Below are 24244 nucleotides of genomic sequence, written 5' to 3' on the forward strand. Positions count from 1 at the left end.
CGATGTTCCCGCACGACACAACCTTCAACATGACCTGGTGCTCTAATCTTACAAGCACAATGGCGCAATCAGTTTAGAACTATTCAGTGCGTCGAGATAGTGTGAAATAGATAATTCTGTTCACTAGGGCCTCCCACAAGATTTTACGTGTGTCGTTTGATCTTATACACCCTTTAAAAGCGTACGTTCTAAGTGGACAGTGGTCTTGCTAGATACTGTGCATGACGAGTATGTAGGTATACCGTGTTTGTAAATGGTTAAGTTCACGGGTATCTACAATATACGGTTTGTCCAGGCTAGAGGTATACAAAGGCATTTGTTTATATTTCAGTACGTCTTGAGATTTATAACTTTAATTGTCGATCATCGTATACTGGAGCTCAAACATGTTATGTACGTTGGTGCAGTTCTATTCGGACACCGTTTGTAACTCGAAAGATATCGAGACGGTACTCCGCTTCTCGCCACATGTGCGTAAGCATGAAAGCTGTTATAACCTCGACTGGGGCGTAGTCTCAAATCTACCAGATCTCGAACTTTTATTCTGTAAGTAATATTCTTGATAAACGCACATGCATCGCAATCAGAAAAGTCAGATCGGGAGACCCAACGACCCCTTCTGATCCAAAGCTCAGGAAACGTCTCATGGAAAAACATGGTTGCAAAAAACAGTTCAAATGGCTCTGACCACTATGGGACTTAACACTGAGGTCATCAGTCTCCTAAAACTTGGAACTACTTAAACCTAACTAACCAGTCCCTTAGAAATACTTAAACCTAACTAACCTAAGGACATTACACACATCCATGCTCGAGGCAGGATTCGAACCTGCGACCGCAGCAGTCGCGCGATTCCGGACTGAAGCTCCTAGAACCTCTCGGCCACCGTGGCCGGCTCCGGAGATTACAGGAACACTCAAAAGCCTTCAAAGCAACGCATCCGTATTTTAGAAACTGCAGTCCCCGGAAATATTGAAAATGCGTAGTACGTTGTAGTCAATAGAAGATCAAGGTAAGTTGCTGTTTTAACGTGTTTTCGAAGTGTTCACTTAAATTTACAGTCCGATAAACCAGGTCTTACAGCTATGTTAAAACTCAATCAGTATCAGAAAATGCCGACTAATCGCCCCAAAAGATCTTCAGGGGTGAAATTCGTCACAAATTACAGTGTGAATAAATCTCCAGCGCCAGTTAGCGTATGCAAAGTCGGAAATTATACAACATACTGTTCCTCACACTCCCGGTAAGGGTTCTACGGAATGTGAAAAGATAAAAATATATTCATGTATCTGAGACTGGCTTGTACTGTTATGGTACAAGAATAAGAACTAAGGAGCAATCGCTGTAGTCGAAGAGATATGTATCATGTATATAGCGCCATAAGATATGATGTGCTTAGTGGTTTTGGGTCTATTACCTGAAGAAGCATCGTATTGCGGAAGTACATACGGGACTCATGTGCTGCATTTTTAATCGTTAACGCCTCCTTTTCGATTTTAGCCTAGTTAAGTTGCCGTACAGGTTGCCTACTTCTGTACTGGGAACTTCCTTCATCAGGATGGACTAGTGGAATAAAGTCAAATCGAACAAACTTTTAAAATCAAATTAATTGACTAATTAATTAAACTGATCGGTGAATCCCTTCTCCACCCGTCGTCTCTGGGAAATTCCCAGCCCTCTCTGATCCCCTCGCCAGTTCTGCTCTACTTATGGTTTCAAATTAATTGAATGATTAATTTAATTGACCAGTTAATCACCCTGTCCACCTCTGTTAAAAACAAACCCTCCTCTCCTACCCTCCTAATGGTGGGAAATTCAAAAATCGATGTATAATTAAAATTTTCGTGCTAAACTCGAATTTTGTAGGCAAATTCAAAGGCTAATTGTGTTGCACTGTAGAGGACATAATAATAATAATAATAATAGTAATAATAATAATAAATATTAATAAGAATAATAATAACAATATATTCGTTATTCATAAAAATTCTATTTCCATATCAATGGCCTGTAAGTATGTAGGGTAGTCTCTTTATTTCATCATCTTGCGAATACAAATGCAGTCTAATTATGATGTCACAGGCTAAGATAGCTGGCCCACATACTGGTGCAGTGTAGCTTCCTTTCTCCTACTGGCATAAAATACAAAAATCAATTGGAAAATTCAATTTTTTTGCTCTGGCTGTGAAGCATGGAAACTGGGGAGGTGTAGTTGCCATCTATCGAATGCTAGACAGTAGCTCCAGCCAACCTCAGCAATAAGTACTAGATTTTTTGTGGTTAGTCTAGCATTAGAGAGGGGCTCCAGATAGTCTAGCTAACAGCCCTATGTGGGAAGCACAGATAATAATAAAATGACAGAAAGCTATCACTGAAGAGCATGGGAGCAGCCTCCTGGCTATTGAGTAGTGAAGAACTGCTGGGAGGGGTATAATGACAGGTAACAATATTAGGTCAGTGACCCACTGTCTCAGGCTGCCATTTTTCTTCTTTATTGTTATTGCATTGCACAATTCACTTCAGCCAAAAGACTACATCAAATATCACAGGAGAATGGTACATACATTAATTGGGGATAAAGGATGAAGTATGCATGTGAGAGGGGGCAAGCAATTGGAGTTAAAATATGCAAAAAAGGAGGGATAGGAAGATGAGTCACATTTACATAAAATCCACATATAATTAAAATGGTACTCGATGAAGACGTAGCTCATAAGCACTGGCAGCATGAAGAGCACAATTAAAAACAGTGTTCACAGCATGGTAGCCACATAGGATCAAGAAACCAGAGACACATGACACTTAAGTGACATACACAGCGAACACCTATACCTGACAGAGAGAAACTGGTTTAAAATGGAGGAGAAATACAGGATGGGAAGTGGAAGGGGGGGGGGGAGAGTCCAGAAAAAGGGCAGAAGTAGGGAGGGGGTGAGGATCAGAGTTGATAGGAGGGATAAATGGAGGGAGAGAGGACATCATGCGGGATGGGAGTTGATGGAAGCCTCCTTGGGAAAGGAGATGAAGAGTGTAGAGGTGGAGGGTCGGTGGGAAACAACAGTGAAGGTCCAGAAAAGGGCAGGTGTGGGAGAGGAGAGGGGAAACCATGGGACTGGGGGGATCAAGTCTGCAGGAGGTGTAGAGGTCTCAAATATGTTCAAGGAAAAAAAGCAGATGGGGGAAGGAATCAGGTCATAGAGGATCCGCATGGGGACGGGAGGCATGTACGGAAAGCGAGGAGGAGCGCATGGCGCTTGAGGATCTGAAGGGAATTCACGAATTTTATGGGTGGGGGCGGAGATGCAAGCGGGACTGGCATAGCGGATGATGGGACAGATAAAGTATTTGTCGGTGTGCAGGATGGCAAAGGGGTTCAATCCCTATGTCCGGCGAGAGAGGAGTTTAAGGAAATGGAGGTGGTTGTGGGCTTTGGATTGGGTAGGGTAGAGTTGAAGCGACCACGTGGATTACTACCTCCTTCATTAACCCTTCTTCTCACATCTTCTAGGGTAGATAATGGTGCTGGTACAGGTTGTTGAGGATGGGGTGCTCCTCTCAATCCTTGCCCCAATATACATGAGTTGTGTAGCAACAGCATTGGGGTATGAAACACATTTATAGGTATGTATAAGCCGCATGTCGCATCGTAGTCAACGGAAAATGGGAAACACATCATATGATGTTTTTACAAGAGTACTATTCATTTTATTAAATGAACATTGAGAGGTGGCCATTAGTCCAGCCATTAGCATCTCTCATCTTTATTTTATTGAACGTTTGTACCGCCAATGAAATTTCTCATCTTTATTTTATATTACAGAAATTTTTTTATAATATAATACTCGTAAAGATCATCGAGTTCTTATAAGAATATGGTTTTGATAATACTTAGCATTCCAACACTCAGTAAGAACTAAAAAAATTCAATCAACCAACCTACGATGATTACACTTTTGTCTAAAACAACTGCAGGTGTTTTATTTTTTTCATGTACATAGGTAACCCAACATTCCTTTTGTCCATTCCTTAAAATTCCACAAGAGTAATAAAAACAGCTGCGATAAAAAAGGGTCTAGATGAATAATTTGAGACGCGTGAGTAAAACCAGACTGAAATAATATATGTAGATAAGCACTGTAATATCGATTTGCAGACAAGTGAGAAAGTTCGTATGTAGCCGTGGGTTTTTGACATCGGAGTGATGTGGATAGGACCTTTAGCTCACTGTGCTGAAAAGCGCGGGCAGTTTTCATTGTATGTATGAGAGGAAGGAACCGGGAAGTTCAAACACTTGAATTTCTAGAGCGCTCATTGATCAGGAGTCTCTCCACCCTCAGGTTAGGCCGGAAGGAACTAGTGGCGTGGTAGCAAGAGAGCAGTCACGCTGGGGAGTCTGGACTGGATGGATGCTACTTGGTAATGGCTGAGCATAATTCTTCACAAAGAGGAGATAGGAATTAAATACTTAAGGCAATAATTATTCACCATAAGTGAATATCTTCTTTTTCAGTTTGCATTAGAAATATATTTAGTAAATTTTGGATGGGCGAAAATCTGAGTAGGCAGGTTGAACTTGTGCGTGTGAAAAATTTGTGTCATTTTTGATACGTTAAGTTTCATTACGTCGAAAATTAAGTTTTCGAAACAGTTCACATTTAAATAAAAGTTTGTTGCTATTACTTTACGCGGTATAAAGAATGCGTGTGACGAACATGGGTAATTTTATCACCTTGCACATACCACATGGGGCAGAGGAAGAAAATGAACGGCGTGGTTTGAAAAGTGCTTGGTACTGTTAACATTAAGCAGGAACTAACAAATCTTTTTCGTATTCCTTTCAGGTAAATAAAATAGTGAAACTCGTTCTAGAATTTGTAGGAGTAATTTCGGAATTTTAAGCAACAGGAGATTGCAGGGATAACGTTATTTTTATGTCAAAGTAAATTCGCGAGTGGCAGTAATACCAGTAACACGTGGGAATAACGTATCGGAAGACAAGTTTTTGAATGTGGGAAACCTTGAAAAATAAACCATGAGAATTAGAGGATCGACTTCACGTAAGGAAACTGTAAGTACAGTGTAGAATAAAAGTGTGATATTGTGAAACGTTTGGAAGGGAAGAATGAAGCAGGTTGTTGTAAAATTTCATGTACTGTTTTGGAGGGGAGGAATCCATTCAGTCTCAGCTACGATACTTTTGTGGTTCCTTAACCGAGTCAATTTATATAAACGAAGTTTTTAAAGTCTTAACTAGATCCCAATTGAATAGTGAGAATTGTTGCACTTTATCGACCACGTGAGCAGAAAGCAAATAACCAGGGGAGATCATAAAAAATGGGCTAGATATTAAAGTTGACTCGGAAATGACGAGAAAGTAGCGATATAGATGCTAAAATTTGCAATTATAGATATTCATTGCTTGACTCAGTAGGTAAAAACGTGTTTGTGAGTAAATGCGAGAGATCGAATGTTTAAGCTTGTGGAAAACATCTCGCCTTGTCCTTGGGTCTAATGTTGAGAATTACGAGACCAAAGTAGTTTAATTTAAATTATAGAAATCGTAAAATTTGTTACAGTCAAAGAACTCTGTTGCAATTGTGAATTACTCGTCAACAAGCTTATGTGAAAATATAGTGAAATGAATAAAAGAAAATTTTGTAAACTCAACGTGAGTTAGTGTTTCTCATTGCAATCATTATTAAGGCACTAGTATTACTGTCAATACAATTTAAATTATAGAAATCGTAAAATTTGTTACAGTCAAAGAACTCTGTTGCAATTGTGAATTACTCGTCAACAAGCTTATGTGAAAATATAGTGAAATGAATAAAAGAAAATTTTGTAAACTCAACGTGAGTTAGTGTTTCTCATTGCAATCATTATTAGGGCACTAGTATTACTGTCGAATTATATGGAAATATATAGAGAATGAGTAAAAGCAGAATTCTGCAAATTCTAGTAAGATGAATTACTGTTCTCGTTACAAACAATGTTAGAGCACCCGCATTATTGATAGAATGTAACAGATATTCCTTGTATGGAGATCATAAAGAGCACATGGCCGAACTATGTCTAAGAGAAGAGAGGTGGATCTATTATGTTAGGGGGTTATAAAGAATATGGTTGCCTACAGTGGTTACAACTATAGTCGGGTGAACTTATAGGTTAAATAATTATCCGTTGCGCAAACTTTTGGCTATTACAGTTTCGTTGAGACGTAGATTCTCTCACGATAAAAGAAATTTCTTTCTTACTTTCAAAATTTTAGCAGGGTTCACAAAGCAAATGTAGGTAACGCTTGTATCTTCAATTCTTATTCAATAGAGACCCCGCAACATGGCATATGAAGACGAAATACAGACCAGTCACCTCCAGTTTAGTCCAGCGCCATCTTGTGTATGTGAAAAGCTGACCGACTGGAACCTCTGTTTGTACCTGCCACTTGCGAGTGACGACGCTGCAGCTTATGGTCGTCTGACCACTCATGACCGTCCCTGCCACTGGCAACAGATGTGCCTCGCTAATTCCTAGCATTCTGTGACAGAAGCAGGACATACAGTTCTAACTGTGATCCCAGGCTGACATAGAATCCCCAGTTGACAAAAATTCGTTTTACGCTATCCGAGATAAGATGTTGTTGTCCCCACACTTCGAATTTATCACACGAAATGTAGATTCCTGTCTTGCATTCGCCTTATTTTCGAGGACAGAAGAAATCCTAACACAGTTGTGTTTCCACGTTCCTTAAGATTCGTTCTTAGTACGAAAATTCTGTACAGTAATAAGACATTGGTTTCTTTCTTCTAAGTATTCTTTCACACATTAAAATAATCTATTCTTATCAGCTTGACATCTACTACATCCTGCATCATAGGACTAGAATATTAAACACATTTTCGAGCATGGCGAGATGCTAAGCGCGTGCTCCACCCCCTTGCTTTCGAACTCTGTTAAGGTAGTCAGATGCCTCATCGCCTTCAAAGTCACTTAAGACAGTCAAATAGCAGCACAGAGGTATGGTAAATCAGACATGCACACTGAGGCCTTTTATCGATTTCGCCCATCATTGATGATTATTATATGGATAACTTTGGAGGTATGCCAGTGAAGCTAAGCAGGAAGGTTTCGGGAAGCAAGTGTGTGGTATGTGAAGTGAGTCGGTTACGGGCACGAGAGTTTTGTTACACGAGAGAACGAATCAGCTCCTGTGAAGTTCCCAAGTCTGGTTTTGACTGTTGCTAATCGCTGCCTGCGAAGCGGTTTACAAGAGTGGGCATGACATTTTGGAAAACACACAAGCCACTTGGAGATTATCTGGCCAGTTTGCTGATAATGAAACCAGTCCGGTCTCTTCATGGCTTAAGGCGTGGAAGTTTGGAGGCTATCCTATCTAAGATAAGTAACTTCTGTATGTGTCGTTACCTCTCGCCCTCCCCTTCCCATCCTCACCCCCTCCTGGTGGGGTTTACACAACCACCACTCATAATTAACAGTAGTTATTTAAAAATAATTTGTTTAATATTGGATCAGTGAATTTTGATTTACTGTAGCTGGATTTTCAGTGACAGTTCATTATTATTATTGTTATTATTATTGTTATTATTATTATAATTACTTTTAGTGTGTACTTAACGACAGTGGGTTCATAATTAATTTCACCTGTCTAAAGGTCGTTTGTTAAAAATTCTACTCAGTGAATTATTCTAATTGTAGTAATTGCTTTTAAAACTCTGTCATTTTGGTGTATAGTTAACGCCTGGTGGCTCATAATTTGTGACAGCTGTTAAAAAGCAATTTTTCTAAATTCTCTTCAGTCTGGTTTACTGCTGATTATTTTTAAAATTCGTTTGAGTCTGAAAAAGACAAGTGATGTTTTATAGATGACAAACATTGAAGCAGTTATTTGGGTACCCTGGTCCTATTATCAGTATGACCTAATCCCAAATCATCCCACCTGAATTCCTAGTTACCAAATGATAACCCAGAGTTTGGTTATTTTCCTTTTCCTGGGAAGACTCAGATTGTGGGGGGAGAGCCATCATTTCCCTTCTTGCAACAGCATTCTGTTACTATCTTAGTCGCTTTAACTGTAAACTGTACTTGGTTAATTATGTACTGTTCTCCACATAGCAGTCGCCAACATGGAGACTAGGCTGTCCCCACGGTGAGGCTACCTTAACAAAGGCCGCCTTTTGTACGAGGTACGAATTCAGCGGCTATCGGACAAGGATACATTGCTTGAATTGGCTGCTCATTTGCGTGGCACCATGGGGAAGCCTTGGACCTCAGTCTTGACTCCACAGGTTAATTAGGTATTGTGAGGAATGATGGTTCAATGGTGTTTGCGGGAGTGTGGGAAAACGTGAACTTATTATTGGACAGTCAGCCTATGTGGAAACAAGTGTGTAGGATTCAAGTGCTGACCACACATTTGATGAATTATCTTCACGATTTTCAGCAGACATCCCTGAAGCCCGACGAATGTGTTGCCGTTGATAGCTTAATTAGGCGATATAGGGAGCTACAGGAAGGTTTGAGTTTTCTCAGATGACCTAACCAGTATCATTGAGAGGGAGCGTGTAAGTGATATCTGCCCCATCAGGAGAATTGGCATGAAACCGAGAGAGCAGTAAATATTGATTTCCCCAAATTTTTTTGGCTAGGTTACCAGACCCCCTTTTTGCATATACTACAACGGATCAACGAGCTTTTTATGTCTACCAGGCTGAGCATGTTGAGCTTCTGTTATGGTTAACAGTTCACTTTCCATTTCATGCTGATTCATTGTGTTTTTCAGCTTCTTTATCCATGAACTTTTTACGCAAGATTTTCTCTAAAATTATGCAGACTAAAGGATCTCTTCGTGATTTGAGACCGTGCGTTATTCAACTGAAGCCGTCATGCCAGATCAGGCATGAGTTGGAGCTCAAGCATTTTTTGCGTGTGTGGTACCTGCACGAGACCTTCCCTAGATACATTGATGAAATCAGCACTGCTATTTAAAGGCTGGGGTTGCAGGTAGTTGAAGGTGATGCAGTTAAGACTATATTAGAAGCATGAAGTCTGAGAACGGGTCACATGTGGCCTTTTCTAGGAAATATGTCACCTTCGTGGAATTAGACACTCTGGTTTCCGAGACGGAGGTATTAAGATTTGCTGATGAGCAACAGGAGGTGAGCCTAGTTATGCATTCTTAGGGGAACCTGCAGGCCACAGGCTTTGCGCTCTGTAGGATTAAACTTATTGTCTGTTTCAGGTGCTTCGACATTAGACATTTTGTGCGGTCATGTCCTGCGAAGTGGTGCCTGCGCCTGAACATCTCACATCATAGGACGTCGGCGATAAAAGGTACCCACCTCCCTGTTAAGAGTTAGTTCCACATTAGAGGAGCGCAAAATCTGATGTTCCCTTAAGTGTGTGCCCACTTACATAATTAGCCTGTATGCGCTCTTTTGGATTCTGGGAGTTCATGCTTCCTGTATGACTCCCCTCCCCGCCCCCCCTCCCCCCTTCTCTACATCTCAGAGATGTGTTTTGATTAATGGACATGTGTTACTGCTGGTAGGGGAGTTTTGGGGCAAGTTGGTCTTACTGGATTTGTCGGCTTCGACGCTGCACAGAATTTGTCTGTGACTTCATTGAGTGTACTGGTCTGGTTCTTGATTACCAAGCTCGCCCCTTTTATTTCAGATTTTGTCCTAATGAATGGATAGCATTGTGTTTATGTCAGCGCTCTCAACCGAATGGTAATGCGCAGTCTGTGTCTTCTGATTCTGCCACTGATCATTTGGAACCTGGCGAGGTGAGGCAACTGTTGAGGGTGTTATCGCGAATTCCCGATTTCCCCACTAGTAAGTTAGACATCACTGGTAGGATCTGATACAAGATTCGCTTGGTTGACGATATTCCTGTTCTCCAGACACATTACAGATTATCCTAATCCAAGATGAAGATTTTGTGTGGACTAAATAATAACATTCTCCAGGAGCTTCGACTTCCTCCTATGCTTCATCCATTTTTCTTTTTGCTGAAGGGCAGAGCGGCGAGACGTTGTATAGGGCAATCAACCAGAAGGGCATTTTGGAACCAGATCCATTGTCCGAACTTCACAATCGCTTCACCTGGTTTGCTTGTGCCCATTGATTGCTTGTGCCCATTGATTCACTGTACTTGGAAGTCAACCACGCCTACCATAGATACTACTGACCAAAGATTCAGAACAAGTAAAGGCCTTTTGTACTAATTGGAAGCTAAACGATTTTAATTGGTTCCTTTCGGGCTGTCTATGACTATGGTCATGTTGTCTCGTCTTTTGAACCATGTTTCGGGATATCTTAAGTTCATACAACTATCTTAATGATGATGTGGTTTACAATGCCAGGTTCGTGGATCATTTGGACCATGTCGAATAAGTTTTGTTACATCTTAGAGAGGCCGAGCTTACTTCAAGCCTTCTGAGATTGCATTGGCTCGCAGTTGTATACCTTTCTGAGTAACCTTCTTTCGGCTCAAGGGATCGGCATTCATCAGGAGCGGAGATCTGATACATCTGCGGTTCGTTAATATCGAATGATTATCTATAGGTGTATAACAGAACGTGTCCTGATCTCCTTTATCGTATTCTAATGATCACTACCATGCGTATTCGACGGTAAAATGATATCAGAGTCTTCGTTGACAGTATAGTGTTTAATAAGAAATACGTCTCCAGTATTTCAGTTGGAATTTTTTGCACTCCGTCTTCAGGCCACAAGTGGCCCATCGGGCCATCCGACCGCAGCTTCATCCTCAGCTGAGGATGCTGATTGGAGAGACGTGTGGTCAGCACACCGCTCTCCCGGTCGTTATGATGGTTTTCTTTCACCGGAGCCGCTACTATTCGGTCGAGTAGCTCCTCAATTGGCATCACGAGGGTGAGTGCACCCCGAAAAATAGCAACAGCACATGGCAGCTGGATGGTCACCCATCCAAGTGCCGGCCACGCCCGACAGCGCTTAGCTTCGGTGATCTCACGGGAACCGGTGTAAAATGATTCAAATGGCTCTGAGCACTATGGGACTTAAATTCTGAGGTCATCAGTCCCCTAGAACGTAGGACTACTTAACCCAAACTAACCTAAGGACATCACACACATCCACGCCCAAGGCAGGATTCGAACCTGCGACCGTAGCGGTCGCGCGGTTCCAGACTGAAGCGCCTAGAACAGCTCGGCCACTCCGGCCGGTGAACCTGTGTATCCACTGCGGCAAGGCCTTGCCATTTCAGTTGGAATACACATCCACAACAAAATACTAACCGTATCGCAAAGCATTCAACACGCACGCTATTCACTTTATCATTCATACACAATCCAGAACTATTGTAAAAGCAGGGATAGTTTTGCATTTAATCATAACATTGTTCATTCTTTCCCCATGCACTCTTCGGAAGTGGAGAGACTATTATATCCTATTCCATCCTGAACAGAGTCTATCCACATGGTGGTATACATATGTGTAGCGCAGTTATTTATATGCACTGAAACTCCAAAGAAACTGGTATACCTACCTAATATCGTGTAGGGCCCCCACGATCAGGCAGACGTGCCGCAACACAACGTAGCATGGACTCGGCTAATATCTGACTTAGTGCTGGAGGGAGTTGACACCATGAATCCTGCGGGCTTCTCCTTAAATCCATATGTGTACGAGGGGGTGGAGATCTTTTCTGAACAGCAAGTTGCAAGGCATCCCAGATAATGTTCATGTCTGGGGAGTTTGGTGGCCTATGGAAGTATGTAAGGTCAGAAGAGTTTTCCTGGAGCCACTCAGTAGCAATTTGGACGTGTGGAGTGTCACGTTGTCCTACTGGTATTGTCCAAGTCCGTCGGAATGCACGATGGACACGAATGGATCAGACAGGGAACTGTTGACATGCAGGGTCAATGGATTCTCCATACACGTACACGTCCAGCCGCTTGATACAATGTGAAACGAGACGCGTCCGACGAAGCGACATGTTTCCAGTCATTAACAATCCAATGTCGGTTTTGATGGGCCCAGGCGAGGCTTAAAGCTTTGTACACGAGTGAGCCTTCGTCTCCGAAAGGCAATATCGACGTTTCGTTGAATTATTCGCGCACTGACACTTGCTGATGGCCAGACATTGTAATCTGCAGCAGTTTGGGGAAGGGTTGCACTTCTGTCACGCTGAACGACTCCCTTCAGTCGTCTTTGGTTCCGTTCTTGCAGGATCTTTTACCGGCCGTAGCGATGTCGGAGATTTGATGTCTTACCGGATTTACTTGGTATTTATTTTTTCGTGTACAAATCATATTTAGAAACTATAATGGAGTCTACATGGATGTATGTAACAAATAAGACTCTTAGTTATAATGCCACATCCGTTAATGGTAGGAGGGGGTTCAGTATATAGCATCAAAGCACTTATCCGGGCCTGGCAGACGTTTGGACATTAAGTAACACGCATCTTATCCCAACGCAACGCTGTATTATTGTTTTCTTTTTCTTTCTTCTTAACAAATTGCATTTCAGTTTCAGGAGGGGATTTGTACGCTCGTATGTGGAATACCGTAATTCTAACAGCACCTTTCTTAATGGTGGGAGGGAGCACCAGACGGGATCACATTACTTATACACTGCTGACAGATGTTTGGTAACTATGTTACAGATGACTGATTAAATTGCTTCGCTGGATGGGCAGCGTTTTCATCGTAAGAAGAGTAAATTTCAGAATCAGGGTAGACTCCATGTGCCTGCACGTGGCACGGAAGACTATTTTTAACAGAAAATTAGCTAAGGGTGGCCGGGAGTACTATGCAGAGCATCACTTTACCTAAATAGCGCTTACTGACATTTGGAAATTATGTGCTGGTGTTCTGCAGATAACTGTTGTTGTGTTCTTTGAGTTCCACATTTACTGCATGCAATACCTGTTGGAGGAAGGGTACCATCTTGCCATGAGTTTTGGTTGATCTAAGAATGATTGAATGATTGAAATCACGAACATCACTCCTCCATCTCAATGCTCCTGTCATTACTATCGAGCTGCTGGTTTTAACATAGCGTCACCAAGCACAATGAGTATTGATATATTAACACTACTGCTGTCGGGGACTGCTTCTTGTATTTGTTGTTAGTTAGCCGCACAGTTTCCCCCTACTCTATTTGAACGAGTCCCACCTTTGTACATCAATACATATTCTCAATTTCAGCCATGACTTTGAGGTCGTTGTCAGCTGGTGTCCTGACATTAACAGGCATAGACTCGTTTGTGTTTCAATGATAATCGACTCGACAGCTCCACGCTACGCAGTTTCTGCCTACGAACCCTGTGAGCCCACAGTGATTTGTGTTTCAGGATTGATTTATGAAGCAAAAGAATCATGTGAATTCTGCTAGGATCATAAAGGCTGGCATACTCCTTCCGAATACGTGACTGAAAAAAAAGAGATCTATGGGAAAGACGATGTATTTCTCACGGAAACATAGGTGTGGGTTGGAATGTAAGGAAGTATATAAGCTATTTTTTACTCAATCAGCCGTTTGAGATCTGGATAGAAGGTTAATCATTAACACTGGTGAGATGTATCATTCACTACGAACTGTATAGCGCATTTGTTTTAGATGTGGAACGTTCGTATGTGTTGGGGCTTTCTGCAAGCAGGTGGGGAGCCGTGTGGATGAGTTCTTAGTTAACCTGAACGTAAGTAAATCGATTGCACGTTAATAGGTCTAGAAATCCCTTACACTGTCTTCGGAAGCGCTAACTGCACTAAAATGCCTAGCAGTAAGCGTCTCGAGCGAGTTGAAGAGGAGTGCATATGTTGGGCTCACATTCATTTGCTGGAAACGTAAGGGAGCAAACACCGAAGGCTGACAGGTCTGTGAACTAAAGTAGACGAATATATCAAGCTCATATTCATTTGCATGGATTTTTAACAGGGTGTAATCCCACCACTAAGAAGTGACAATGTAGGAGACAAGTGGCCACAATTCCTGTTGGCATGTTTCCTGCAAACTGTGGCAGTACAAATCGATCTAGGCTTAATAGGCACAAATAAGACGGCTGGCGGTAACATCGACATTAATTTGGTCTGGCTTCTATTTGCTGATTAGTCGGGTCTTGATGTCAGATATCTGGATAAGCGTGTAAGTACTGGGTTTGCTTCTAAATAAGTAACTGCACTTAAATGCTACAACCCTGCGACTGTGGCTGATAATGGGGGTGAGGCGCGAATACAAGAGCTCAACAAGAGTGTTCTCTTAGTCTCTCTCATCAGTCCTACGTACAGGTGGTGCCCCCGTTAAGCTGAGCAGCCCAGCGGAAGGTTGGGTAACCAACCCCAGCGACAAACTGGGTCAGCGAGCCGACAGGATGTGGAGGACAGTGGAAGGCAACGGGAAACCACCACCTGAATTACTTCCCTAGATGTACATGGGATGGACCTCTTTGTACAAAATTCTGGAGGTAAGGCTTCCCCTCAGTAGGATCTCCGGGAGGGGAATACAATGAGGACTCCAGAGATTAGGGCAAATGGAAAAGGAAGGAAGGAGAAGAAGAAGGAAGACTTATTGAGGATTGGGACTTAGAATGTTTTAACCCTTCTCCAGGAAAGGAAATTAGAAAACGCCAAACATGAAATGACAAGAAACAAATTGGATGTACTCGGAATGTATGAGGTGAGATGGGGTGGTTGTGGAGAACTGGAAAGTGACGACTTCCGCTTGTACTATTCAGTTGAAGATAAAATTGGGATGAATGGGGTTGGAATTTTGATAGGTAAAAGAGTGAAGAGCAAGGTTATCAAGGCTGAATATGTTATGGGAAGAATAATGATGATGAGACTGAAAGGGAAAAAAAATGTATATATGCCAACAAGGAATCATTCAGATGAAGAGGTAGAAGAATGTTATGAGATGATAGAAAGCTTAGCAGAGAGAAGGAAAAGAAATGCATGAACTGTTATAATGGATGATGGGAATGCAGTAGTTTGTGATGGATGGGAAGGAAAAGCTCTGGTAAAATTTGCAATGGGAGAAAGAAATGAGAGAGGGCAAAGATTGTTGGAATACTGCAATGAAAATTTTATGGTAGTAGGAAATTATCTATTTGACAACCACAAAAGACAACAGTATACTTGGATATCTTGATTTGACAACACAAGATATCAAATTAAATACACAATGACACAACAAAGATACAGAAATTGCCTAAAGAGTGTCAAAAGCTATCCAGGGACAGATATTTATTCGGATTATATATTAGTAATAGCTGAGGTTCTAGTTAAATTGAAAAGAACCTAGAAAGTACGGAAGAGATAGCACATTAACTTTGAGAAGCTGAAAGACAAAGGCAACTGTGAAAAATTAGAGAATGCATATTGTGAAATCATGATGAAAGGACAGGAAACGAAATGCACAGAAGGAATATGAGATCGTTTTAAAAATGGGATCAAAAAGGCAGCTAAGGAAACGCTTGGAGTCAAGGAGAGGAAAAAAATAAAGAAAGAACAGGTAACACCAGACATGATAACCATGATGGATGATCGCAGGAAATTGAAAACAATAAACACAGAATACAGGAAGCGCAACTACAGGAGGTTAAATAGTGAATTAAGAAGGGAGACAGAAAAAGCAAAGGAAAAATTTGGTGACAGAAAAGTGTGACAAGATATAGACATTAGAGAAAGGAGGAAAATATGATTTCATTCCGGAACCGCGGGACTGCTACGGTCGCACGTTCGAATCCTGCCTCGGGCATGGATGTGTGTGATGTCCTTAGGTTAGTTAGGCTTAAGTAGTTCTAAGTTCTAGGGGACTGATGACCACAGAAGTTAAGTCCCATAGTGCTCAGAGCCATTTGAACCATTTTTGAAAATATGATTTGATGTACAAAGAAGCAGTGGATTTGACATTCAGGAAAAAGAGAAACAACAATGGACTAAAGGAAGTAGAGGCAGCAGACGGTAATATGGTGCGTGAACCCCAAGAAATGATGAGAAAATGGGAAGAATATATAGAATGGCTATACGCTGCAGACAGCCGACCAAGTGAAGAAGACCTTGGGATAGAAGCAGAAGATTAAGTTTCGGATGATGACAAAGGAAACGCAATAGTAACCAGTGAGATTGAAGAATCTATGAAGGAGACGAAAAATGGAAAGGCAATGGGAGTTTATGAGATTCCTGCGGAACTGTTAAAGTCGTTGGAGACAGAATAGAAAAGCGAGTTAACATCTAAGGTCATCAGTCCCTTAGGACTTAGAACTACTTAAACCTAACTAACCTAAGGACATCATACACAATCATGCCTGAGGCAGGATTCGATCCTGAGACCGTAACAGTAGCGTGGTTCCGGACTGAAGCGCCTAGAACTTCTGGGCCACCGCTGCCGGCCCAAATGTTACATCTGGACGTTTCACTATATGGTGCGGAGACCTGGACATTGAGGAAGGAAGATGAAAGAAGATTGGAGGCACTAGCGATGTGGATATGGAGAGTAATGAAAAAAGTGAAAGGCAAAGACCGAGTAAGGAATGAAGAAGTATTATGAAGAGTTGGAGAAGAAAGGAACATGCTGAAAGTCATCAGATAGAATAAACGGAGCTGGATTGGATATTGTTTGAAGAGGGACTGTTTATTGAAGGATGGAATAGAAGGAATGGTGGAGGGAAAAAGGGGAAGAGGAAAAAGAAGATATCAAATGCTGGACAATATCAAAGGAGACAAATATTCAGAAATGAAAAGAATGGCTATGGACAGACAAAAGTGCACCTAAGGCATAATACCATACTACTACTACTACACATATGTTTGCTACCATGTGGATACAGGCTACTCTGTTCTAGACGCAAAACAGTATAATGGTCTGTCCACTACCGAAGAGTGCATGGGGAAGATTGAACTATGTTGCGATTAAACGCAAACCTTACTCTTGCAGTAGTTCAGAATTGTGCGTGACGTGGGAGGCAGAGACTGTTGCATAAATGTAAATGTGTCCGTAGATAACGCGCGTCTTCGATGCTTTGCGATACTGTTAGAATTGCATTGTGGAGGTGTATCATAAATGAAAAACTGGTGACGTATTTCTCATTAAACACAGTACTGTCGCATACGTAGCTTGGTGATCATTGGAATACGATGAAAGAGACCAAAACACGCTCTGGGACACAGCTATAGATAATCATTCGATATCAACGAACCGCAGATGTATCAGATATCTTTGTGCAGTCCTCGTATAGTAAAGATTCAGCAGTAAGTCTTCCTTCGCCTTTAAAAAACCTGTATGGGGATAGCTATCGTAGAGGAGACTAGAATATGTACATAGGCAAAGGGACATTCATTTTTATTCGAACATTACGCATGTGGCTGAAAAGCAATGAGGAAATAAGTAGTACTGCGACGTCATAGTCAGATACGGAGGTAATCGATACTCTGACAAAAGAGAGGATGATACGTGATCTCTTCACGGCTTTCTTCTAATCGTTGTGAAGAAACATATTATTGCCTACTACATACGTCTCGCGAACTGCTATTAGGAACTTTGCGGCATTACCTCAATTGATGGACCAGTTGATGGAGGATGTATATAAATCTTCACGGATAGACGGTAATACGGCTATATAAGTACCTTACGAACTGGTAAATAGGAAATGCAGGACACATGCTAACATGGACGTTTTCACTGAGAGACAATCGGTAGCAGAAATGCCGTCTATTTTTTCCTCGATAAATAAAAGACAAAACTTTCTTACACAAAGTGTATGTTGACTGCAGTAGAATCCTTCTGCAGTCATCTTCAAATGTCGGTTCCCTAAATTTTCTCGATAGTGGTCCTCGAAAAGAACATAACCTTTACTTACGGGATTCCCATTTGAATCATTGTAATCTCACTGCAGAAAGAAAAAAAACTGTTCATCATGCAAAGGTATTCTCGAACAATTGAATTATTTAGTCATTGAATCTCTTGTGAATGACCGGTCACCTGTGGAAGCGAGGGTGGGAGTGCCGCAGATGTGATTCGGGTGCTGTAGCAGTAATCAGGTGTTTTTTCGTTGTTGCGTTATTCTTTAACAAAACTTCAATCTGCCACCTACACAGGGGGAGATAGCCATCGTAATAAAATCCGATACACTAACTAATTTACAACTCATCTGTCAGTCTATTTTATTGCCTTAAGAGACTTCGTGGGTGACAAGGAATGTGACTACCTCAGGAGAGTTCGAGACCGAGAAGGAATTCCTGTGACAGAGGCAGAGCATGCTCTTAGCGCTCCACCATGAGCTCAAAACGAGTTTAACATTCTAGTCCTGTGATGCAGGATATGACAGATATTAAGCTGATAAGAACAGACTTTTTTTTACCAGATGATGCCATATTGTTGTAAAGGATTTCCGCATTAAGAACGATACTCAAGAAATGTGAAAACGCTTGCATGCTGCACTTCCTTTGTCCACGGAAATACAGCGTATAAAATGGAGGAATCTACATTTCACTCTCAGATTGAGTAAAGTGGATTTTTTAAACTAGGAAGTGTATGTGGAACACCATATACCGTTGAAATTGTGGGGGATACCAAGCTGGCTTTCGGAGGAACAGATCAAATATAGACCAAATATTCACCCTGCGACAAATTTTGGAAAAGAAATGGGAATACAATAAACCAGTTCATAATCTTTTCATAGATTTTACAAAAGCATATGATTCCGTGTTGCAATCAAAATTGTACAGAATTCTTTTGGAACTTGGAATACCAAAGAAGTATGTTAGACTTATAAAAGCGAGTTTGAAAAACACAAAAGGTAGAGTACGCGTGGGGAAATTGGAGTCAGAAGAATTTGTAATAAAGAACGGACTTAAGCAGGGAGATGGCCTGTCTCCGCTACTTTTTAATTTAGTCCTAGAGTATATTGTACGAATGACAGCAGATAATTCAGAGGTTGTGGAGTTAAATGGAAAAATGAAGATATTAGGGTATGCAGATGATCTAAACGTCATTAGCGATAGGAAACAATCTCTAACAGCAAATGCGAATGCGTTAATCAAGGCTAGTGAAAATGTAGGTCTAACGATAGGTGAGGACAAAATTAAATACCTGGTTACTACTAGAATGCCAACAGCAGTAGATAAGAAAATGTTAAGAGTTGGAGACATGCACTTTGAAAAAGTGAACACGTTTAAGTATCTAGACGTGAACATCACTTCGAGAAATGAGATTGAATCCGAACTGAAGAAGAGACTACGGGCGGGAAATGCGTGCTACTTCTCACTGAGTAGATTACTTTCATCACAGATATTGTCTAGGAATTTAACGATTAGAACATACAAAACTATTATTCTACCATTCATGCTGTATGGGTGTGAAAAGCCGTTTCGAGTATTTGAAAACAAAATTTTGAGGAAAATTTTCGGAGTAGAAACGCATGACGTTAGCGGAGCGTGGCGGAAACTGCATAACGAAGAGGTTCACGAACTCTTTTCAAGCCTTGACATAATCAGTATCATTAAATCACGTAGACTGCGATGGGCGGGTCACGTAGCTCGAATGGATGAGGGCAAGACAGCGCGCAGAGTACCGGTGGGGCACCTAGAAGGAAAACGTCCTGTGGGGAGACCGACGCGTAGAAGGGAGGACAATGTGAAGGCTGATTTGAGGAGCCCAGGTATTGAAGGTGAATGGAAGGAAATAGCCCAAGACAGGGACAGATGGCGAAAATACGTTGCTGCGGCAATGGACTCTCGAGTTCGGTATGACCAGTGAGTGTGTGTGAGTGTGTAGGAAGTATATGTCAGCTTGGGACTACAGCTAGAGCTCTATGCCCAGCCTGTCCTGCTTGTGCTAGCGGGGTCATCCGTGGCCAGCGGCTGGCGAGGTTACGAAGGTCGGCCGACCGCAAGCCGCCGCGTAGCCATTTTCGATCGGTGGGGACAAAGAAAAGTTCCGGCTCTTCAGGTCATTACGTAAAGAATACAGTCGGTAGATAGTGCTGGAAGAGAGTGGAGGTGACTAGTCTGTTTTTTTTATTCAACCTGTAAAAATATCACACCATTTGTCCCCATGCTTCTGTTGGCTAGGATGGGACTTGCAACTCGTTTCATTCCCCAGCACTGAAGCTACACGACTCTTGTATGATGGGGACAGAATATCCTCTCTACTTTTCTCAATGATGCATGGAGGCCCACGTTCCTACCAAACTTATCCACCCTCACTGCCTTATTATTCCTCCATAGGCCGTCCTCCTTCTCCGTGAATCCCACAGGCTCTATCGCTCCTTCTTCCGCACCTGTGACTGGGATATACTCCGCCACCGGCAATTACAACGACACATCCGAAACCTCCTAACAGCAAGAAACGCCATGACTGCCACCAGACATGTATACTCCTCACCTCCGTCCTCCCTGTCAACTCCACCAAGTACAGGTCTGACTTTCACCGCCTTACTGGTAGCCATCCCACCCCGCACTACCGCATTCTCCGTGACAACTGCCGCCCATTCCTTACGACCTCATTAACGCTAACCATTTTTCTTCCCATCTCTCTGAGACCTTGTCCATTCCCAACGATCCTCATTTTGATTACTCCCTCTCGCCACAGTCGTTGAATGTACTGATACCTCTGTCCCGCCACTCGTCCCCAGATTCCGGTACTTGGATCAGTTATCCCCCCCCCCCCCCCCCTCAGACATAAATACCTAGCATACTGCACACAACATCAGACTAATCCTCTACTACAAAAGCAACACTGCTCCTGATCACAACAATGTTACCTACTGCCATTGGGCACCACCTCCTTTCTCGTACCCAGTGTCGCTTCTGGTCCTCCTCCTCAGTCCACGAGCAGCTCCTTTGCCACCTGCTTAATTCCCGTCGCTCCCCTATCTTTGTCTCACTTGAACCATGACCATGTCTGGCATCCCAAGATTCTCTTTAAACTCCAAACCTATGCTCTTCCTATCAGTTTTGTCCGTCTCGTTGCTTCCATCCACTCCCATCGTCCCTCCTATGTCACTGTCCACAATACCAAATCCTGTACTTTCTATTCCACTGCTCGCGCGCTCCAAGGCTCCTTTTCCCTCTCCTCTTTTTTTTTCTTTTTTGTCATCAGTCTGCTGACTGGTTTGATGCGACCCGCCACGGATTCCTTTCCTGTGCTAACCACTTCATCTCAGAGTAGCACTTGCAACCTACGTCCTCAATTATTTGCTTGACGTATTCCAATCTCTGTCTTCCTCTACAGTTTTTGCGCTCTACAGCTCCCTCTAGTACCATGGAAGTCATTCCCTCATGTCTTAGCAGATGTCCTATCATCTTGTCCCTTCTCCTTATCAGTGTTTTCCACATATTCCTTTCCTCTCCGATTCTGCATAGAACCTCCTCATTCCTTACCTTATCAGTCCACCTAATTGTCAATATTCGTCTATAGCACCACATCTCGAATGCTTCGATTCTCTTCTGTTCCGGTTTTCCCACAGTCCATGTTTCACTACCATACAATGCTGTACTCCAGACGTACATACTCAGAAATTTCTTCCTCAAAATAAGGCCGGTATTTGATATTAGTAGACTTCTCTTGGCCAGAAATGCCTTTTTTGCCATAGCGAGTCTGCTTTTGATGTCCTCCTTGCTCCGTCCGTCATTGGTTATTTTACTGCCTAGGTATCGCAATTCCTTAACTTCATTGACTTCGTGACCATCAATCCTGATGTTAAGTTTCTCGCTGTTCTCAATTCTACTACTCCTCATTACCTTCTTCTTTCTCCGATTTACTCTCAAACCGTACTGTGTACTCATTAGACTGTTCATTACGTTCAGCAGATCATTTAATTCTTCTTCACTTTCACTCAGGATGGCAATGTTATCAGCGAATCGTATCATTGATATCCTTTCACCTTGTATTTTAGTTCCACTCCTGAATCTTTCTTTTATTTCCATCATTGCTTCCTCGTTGTACAGATTAAAGAGTAGGGGCGAAAGGCTACAGCCTTGTCTTACACCCTTCTTAATACGAGCACTTCGTTCTTGATCGTCCACTCTTATTATTCCCTCTTGGTTGTTGTACATATTGTATATGACCCGTCTCTCCCTATAGCTCACCCCTACTTTTTTCAGAATCTCGAACAGCTTGCACTATTTTATATTGTCGAACGCTTTTTCCAGGTCGACAAATCCTATGAAAGTGTCTTGAGTTTTCTTTAGCCTTGCTTCCATTACTAGCCGTAACGTCAGAATTGCCTCTCTCGTCCCTTTACTTTTCCTAAAGCAAAACTGATCGTCACCTAGCGCATTCTCAATTTCCTTTTCCATTCTTCTGTATATTATTCTTGTAAGCAGCTTCGATGCATGAGCTGTTAAGCTGATTGTGCGATAATTCTCGCACTTGTCAGCTCTTGCCGTCTTCGGAATTGTGTGGATGATGCTTTTCCGAAAGTCAGATGGTATGTCGCCAGACTCATATATTCTACACACCAACGTGATTAGTCGTTTTGTTGCCACTTCCTCTAATGATTTTAGAAATTCTGATGGAATGTTATCTATCCCTTCTGCCTTATTTGACCGTAAGTCCTCCAAAGCTCTTTTAAATTCCGATTCTGTATTATTTTATTTTAAGTATTCCAAAGCTCTCTTAAATGCTTATTCTAATACTGGATCCCCTATCTCTTCTAAATCGACTCCTGTTTCTTCTTCTAACACATCAGACAAATCTTCACCCTCATAGAGGCTTTCAATATATTCTTTCCACCTATCTGCTCTCTCCTCTGCATTTAACAGTGCAATTCCCGTTGCACTCTTAATGTTACCACCGTTGCTACTAATGTCACCAAAGGTTGCTTTGACTTTCCTGAAAGCTGAGTCTGTCCTTCCGACAATCATATCTTTTTCGATGTCTTCACAATTTTTCCTGCAGCCATTTCGTCTGAGCTTCCCTGCACTTCCTATTTATTTCATTCCTCAGCGACTTGTATTTCTGTATTCCTGATTTTCCCGGAACATGTTTGTACTTCCTCTTTTCATCAGTCAACTGAAGTATTTCTTCTGTTACCCATGGTTTCTTCGCAGCTACCTTCTTTGTACCTATGTGTTCCTTCCCAACTTCTGTGATGGCCCTTTTTAGAGATGTCCATTCCTCTTCAACTGTACTGCCTACTGCGCTATTCCTTATTGCTGTATCTATAGCGTTAGAGAACTTCAAACGTATCTCGTGATTCCTTAGTACTTCCGTATCCCACTTCTTTATTCTTCCTGACTAATGTCTTGAACTTCAGCCTACTCCTCGTCACTACTATATTGTGATCTGAGTCTATATCTGCTCCTGGGTACACCTTACAATCCAGTATCTGATTTCGGAATCTCTGTCTGACCATGATGTAATCTAATTGAAATCTTCCCGTATCTCCCGGCCTTTTCCAAGTATACCTCCTCCTCTTGTGATTCTTGAACAGGGTACTCGCTATTACTAGCTGAAACTTGTTACAGAACTCAATTAGTCTTTCCCCTCTTTCATTCCTTGTCCCAAGCCCATATTCTACTGTAACCTTTTCTTCTACTCCTTCACCCACAACTGCATTCCAGTCGCCCATGACTATTAGATTTTCGTCCCCCTTTACATACTGCATTACCCTTTCAATATCCTCATACACTTTCTCTATCTGCTCATCTTCAGCTTGCGACGTCGGCATGTATACCTGAACTATCGTTGTCGGTGTTGGTCTGTTGTCGATTCTTATTCTGATTATAACAGCCCGGTCACTGAACTGTTCACAGTAACACGCCCTCTGCCCTACCTTCCTATTCATAATGAATCCTACACCTGTTATACCATTTTCTGCTGCTATTGATATTACCCGATACTCATCTGACCAGAAATCCTTGTCTTTCTTCCACTTCACTTCACTGACCCCTACTATATACTGTATACTGCAGATATGCCCAAACCTCCATCACCTGTTCACCTCCTCCAATTTGCAGATAACACCGCCTTCCTGTCCCTCTATCCTACTCTTCAATGGTTCCAATGTACCCCTCAAAGAAAACATGAGCATATCACTGCCTGGTGCAACCAGTGGCTCCTTCACATCAACTGTTCGAGGACCCTGTTGTCTTACGTCCTCTCTACCCCCAAGACCTAGCTGCACCTTTACTGTGGTATCCTGCCTGTTTCCATCTCCACACTCTCAGCCTCCTTTTCATATGCAAGTCTCAGTGCATAACCCTCCCAGATGAAGAGCTCTGTCCTGATATCTACTC

This window comes from Schistocerca piceifrons, chromosome 7, assembly GCF_021461385.2.
Source record: "Schistocerca piceifrons isolate TAMUIC-IGC-003096 chromosome 7, iqSchPice1.1, whole genome shotgun sequence".
Lineage (NCBI taxonomy): Eukaryota > Metazoa > Arthropoda > Insecta > Orthoptera > Acrididae > Schistocerca > Schistocerca piceifrons.